We start from the raw sequence: 5,577 nt of genomic DNA on the forward strand, positions 1-5,577 counted from the left end.
TAACTTTTGTTTGTACTCTCCTGGATAGAGAAGGAAAGAATCCAGGTAGAGATCTACCTGGATTTTCTTTATTTGAGAAAGTTATTTCATCCTAGAGACCATAACTGCCTCTGGTTCTCAAGCCAGTTATTCAGGAACAATGGACCACAGCAAAACCCGTTTTGAGAAGAATCAACCAAATTCATAGATGACAAAAAAGTGCTGAAGAAAATAAGGCTGTCAAGCTTCTGTTCTCCCAAACATGTCTTCAGAAGGCCCCATGTTTTACCAATCACCCAGTTTAGATCCAAAAGATAATGAAAGCTGGACTCAAGTATAAACTTAAGAATATTTCAATCGTGAGAAACCAAATAGATACTTGACCCTACACATCTAGTAATTGATTTTGCAACAGAGCAATGCAGTAAAAAGATATATTCCACATTGGGAAAGGAGTATGTCAAGGCTGTATATTGCCACCCTGCTTATTTGACTTATATGCAGAGTACTCACATGAAATGCCAGTCTGGATGAAGCACAAGCTGGAATCAAGATTCCCAGGAGAAATATCAGTAACCTCAGACATGCAGATGACATCACTCTTTTGGCAGAAAATGAAGAGGAACTGAAGAGCCTTTGATGAAAGTGAAAGAGGAGGGTGAAAAAAGCTGGCTTAAAACTCAACATTCAAAAAACAAAGATCATGGCATCTGGTCCCATCACTTCATAGCAAATAGATGGGGAAACAATGACAGATATTATTTTATTGGGCTCCAAAATCACTGCAGTTGATGACTGCCACTGTAAAATTAAAAGACCCTTGCTCCTTGGAAGAAAAGCTATGACAAATCTAGACAGCATATTAAAAAGCAGAGACATTACTTTGCCAACAAAGGTCCATATAGTCAAAGCTATGGTTTTTCCAATAGTCAAAGCTATGGTTTTTCCAGTAGTCATGTATGAATGTGAGAATTGGGCCATAAAGAAGGTTGAGCACTGAAGAATTGATGCTTCTGAACTGTGGTGTTGGAGAAGACTCTTGAGAGTCCCTTAAACTGCAAAGAGATCAAACCAGTCAATCTTAAAGGATACCAGTCTTGAATATTTATTGGAAGGACTGATGCTGAAGCTGAAGCTCCAATACTTTGGCCACCTGATATGAAAAACTGACTCATTTGAAAAGACCCTGATGCTGGGAAAGATTGAGGACAGGTAGATAAGGGGATGACAGAGGATGAGATGGTTGGATGAGATGGTCGAGTCAAGCATCACTGACACGATGGACATGAGTTTGAGCAAACTCTGGGAGTTGGTGATGGACAGGATATCCTGGTGTGCTGCACTCCATGGGGTAGCAAAGAGTCGGGCACAACTGAGTGACTGAACCAAACTGAAGTGAAATAAAGCAGTACCTTTAGAATGGGTGAATAAAGATCTCCAAAAATACGGTTCTTAAATAAGCAATAATGACACTCATAAAAGTGATCAAAAGTAAGTTTTTCAGCACTCTGGAAATTAACAATATGATGAGTGTTATTTCAAGAAAATGACAGAATTATAGTAAGAACAGCAAGCTTTATGGTGCTTTTACTTTCCCTGTTTCAACCCTAGCTCCTCAGCTCCATAATAGTCTTGAAAACCAACAGCATTGCAACAAGAGTAGCTGTGAAAAGTAGTACCGAGGAGCCAATGGTAGAGTCAGAGAACTCCTAAAAAGACATATCCAGGGAATTATTACTTGGCTTACTCTGACAACTCCTGAAAGGCTGCACTCTCAGAGTTTGTTTTTTATTTTACCTAATTCAGAGCTTACTCTGTATTAACAGACCTAGCTCAAGGATGTTTGTCAAAAAATAATCAGTGGTAATTGCTTAGCAGTTCAGCTGTCTGTGTTGGTAGCACCCATTGTGACTAACAATAGACTGACAAATTATAGAAAAAAATGCTGATGGATATCTCCAAAGAGTACTTTGAAAAGCCCTGATATATTCCTGGGAGTTCAGAAGCTTACAAGCCCAAAAAAGACCACAGAAGGTCTAATCTATCACCTCTAATAGACTTTGAAGTTTTGTATAAGCAAATCATGAAACCTAAAACAGAGTTATAAATTTCCTGCCAGATCCTTAAAAGGAATGTCCTATCACATACAGAGCCCCTAGGTCAAGGCTGGGATACTTGTCAATTTCATGTATTAAGGAAATCTGTTTAATAATTAGCTGACTATTGATCTAACCAAAAAGAAAAATCAGTAACCATACATGAAAAAGCATATTAAGTTTACAGAATTAGACCAGGAAAGTCACTAAACAAATAAACAGCAGCAGCAATAAAACAGAAAACAGAGCAAAAAGTAAGGAAGAAGAGGAAATCTCTTCCAGAGTTGCCACATTATACAACTTAAAATATTCAGTTTCAAAAAAAAAGTGTAAAACATGCAAAGAAATGGGAATATGTGGCCCATGTATAAAGGGAAAAATGCAGTCAATGGAAATTATCTCTGGAAAAGTCCAGACATTGGACATAAAGATTGTTAAGTCAGGTATTTTAAATATATTCAAAGAATCAAAGAAAATCATGTCTAATGCATTAAAGGATAAGGTGTGAGAATCATATGTAACCAAACAGGCTATTATTAAAGAGATAGAAATTATTTTTAAAAAAGAATCCAATAGAAATATTGGAATTGGCTTTTCCTGTGGGAGCCACCAGGTTGAGAGGAGCCTGGCCTTCTTCTCTCCCTTCCATGTGCTCGTCCACTGATATCAGTGTACTCTGAAAGGGGGAGTCATCTGGCAAAAATGTCACTTTGCCTGCTGTGTTCACGGCTCCCATTTGACTAGATACTGTTAACTTTGTTCACATCAACTTGCACAAAAACAACAAACAGCCCTACGCTGTCAGTGAATTAGCAGGTCGTCAAACCAGTGCTGAGTCTTGGGGTACCGGCAGAGCTGTGGCTCTAATTCCCAGGGTTCGAGGTGGCGGGACTCACCATTCTGGCCAGGGTGGTTTTGGAAATATGTGTCACGGGGGCCACATGTTTGCACCAACCAAGACCTGGCAACGTTGGCACCGCAGAGTGAATACAACGCAGAAGAGATATGCCATCTGCTCTGCACTGGCTGCCTCAGCCTTCCCAGCACTGGTCACGTCTAAAGGTCATCGTATAGAGGAAGCTCCTGAACTTCCTTTGGTGGTCGAAGACAAAGTTGAAGGCTACAAGAAGACCAAGGAGGCTGTTTTGCTTCTGAAGAAACTTAAGGCCTGGAATGATATCAAAAATGTCTACGCCTCTCAGCGAACGAGAGCTGGCAAAGGGAAAATGAGAAACTGTCGCCATATCCAGTGCAGGGGACCCTGCGTCATCTATAATGAGGACAATGGGATCATCAAGGCCTTCAGAAACATCCCTGGAACTACTATGCTTAACGTAAGCAAGCTGAACATTTTGAAACTTGCTCCTAGTGGTCATGTGGGACGTTTCTGCATTTGGACTGAAAGTGCTTTCTGAAAGTTAGATGAGCTGTATGGCACTTGGTGTAAAGCAGCCTCCCTCAAGAGTAACTACAACCTCCCCATGCACAAGATGCTCAATACAGACCTCAGCAGAATCTTGAAAAGCCCAGAAATCCAAAGGGCACTCCGAGCACCATGCAAGAAGATTCATCGCAGAGTCCTGAAGAAGAATCCACTGAAAAACCCGAAAATCACGTTGAAGCTTAACCCATACGCAGAGACCATGTGCCGGAACACCGTTCTTCGACAGGCCAAGAACCACAAAATCCGCATGGATAAGGCAGCAGCAGCACTAGAAGCCAAATCAGAGGAGAAGGGGATTCAGGGTAAGAAGGCTGCGGTGGGAAACAAAAAAAAGAAGGCTGTTGGCGATAAGAAGCTGAAGAAGCCTGTGGTGGGACAAAAGGCTGCAGGGACCAAGAAACCAGCAGCTGAAAAGAAGCCCACAGAAAAGAAACCCACCTCAGAGGAAAAGAAGGCTGCTGCACAAACTGAAATTTGTTTATTCCATAAATGCCAAATCATTTTGGACAGCTAATTTTGAATGAAGACCTGAACAAAGAGGCAATGTGAAACACACACACAAAAAAAGGAAAGAAATATTGAAATTGAAATGTTATTAATTAAAATTAAAAATTAATTAGAGAAATACAAATCAAAAATACAATGAGGCACCACCTCACACTATCATCAAAAATTCTACAAGTAGCAAATGCTGGAGAGGATGTGGAGAAAAGGGAACCCTCCCACACTACTGGGGGGAATGTAAATTGGTGAAGCCACTATGGAGAGCAGTATGAAGGTTCCTTTAAAAAACCAAATATAGAGTCATCATATGACTTTGCAATCCTACTCTAGGGTATATATCCAGAGAAAACTCTATTTGAAAGGATACATGTACTCCAGTGTTGCTAGCAGCACTATTTACAACAGTCAAGACATGCAAGCAACCTAAAGGTCCATTGACAGATGAATGGATAAGGAAGATAGAGTATACATACACAATGGAATACCACTCAGCCATAAAAAGGAAATTAAATAAAGCCATTTGCAGCAACATGGATGGACTTAGAGATTATCATACAACGTGAAGTAAGTCAGAAAGAGAAAGACAAATACCATAAGGTTTCACTTACAAGTGGAAACTAAAATATGACACAAATGAGCTCATTTATGAAATAAAAACAGACTCACAGACATAGAGAAAAAAAAACAAACATGGTTGTCAAAGGGTGGAGGAGAGATAAATTAGGAGTTTGGGGTTAGCAGATACAAACTACCATATGTAAAAAGGATCATCAAGTTCCTACTGTATAGCATAAGGGACTATATTTGGTATCCTATAATAAACCATAATTGGAAAGAATATGTATATATGTATAAATGAATTACTTTGCTTTTCATAAGAAATGAACATGTTGTAAATCAAACCAATACAATATTGTAATTAACCTCCAATTAAAACAAATAAATTTATATAATAAAAAGAAAAAAGCATACTTCAATAAAAACATATTCCTAACCTAAAAAAAATTTTAATAAAAATTCATTAATGGAGACCAACAGCAGATTTGAGTGAGCAGAGCAAAGAACCAGTGAATTAAGTCAATAGAGCTTATCCAATATGAGTAATAGAAAAAAAAATCATCAATAAAGAATAATTAACAGAGCTTCAGAGACTGGGATACAGTCAAGCATACCAAGAAACATGTAGTAAGAGTCCCAGAGGAAAGGAGAAAATAATGGCATAAAGAATATTTTTTTGAAAAAAAGTGGCCCCAAATGTCCCAAATTTGATGAAAAACATTATTCTGAACATTCAAGAAGCTCAATTAATTCCAAACACAGTAAATTAAAAGAGATGCATACCCAGATACATCATAGTCAAGCTGTTAAGAGACAAAAAAAGAGAGAATCTTGAAGTCAGCAAGGGAAAAGCAACTTATCATGAGTAAGAGATCTTCAACATTAACAACTGATATCTCATCAGAAATCATGAAGGACAGAAAGCAGGAAGATGACATATTTGATATACTTTGTTAACCAAAAATTCAATATTAAATAAAGCTGCTGCTGCTGTTG

General features: G+C 38.5%; 1 pseudogene; it reads left to right on the plus strand.

Annotated features, from left to right (window-relative positions):
• Positions 1 to 241: 241 nt before the first annotated feature.
• Positions 242 to 4,033, plus strand: LOC138070201 (large ribosomal subunit protein uL4 pseudogene; annotated as a pseudogene).
• The last annotated feature ends 1,544 nt before the right edge of the window (positions 4,034 to 5,577 follow it).

Source organism: Capricornis sumatraensis, chromosome 2 (assembly GCF_032405125.1).
Source record: "Capricornis sumatraensis isolate serow.1 chromosome 2, serow.2, whole genome shotgun sequence".
NCBI lineage: Eukaryota > Metazoa > Chordata > Mammalia > Artiodactyla > Bovidae > Capricornis > Capricornis sumatraensis.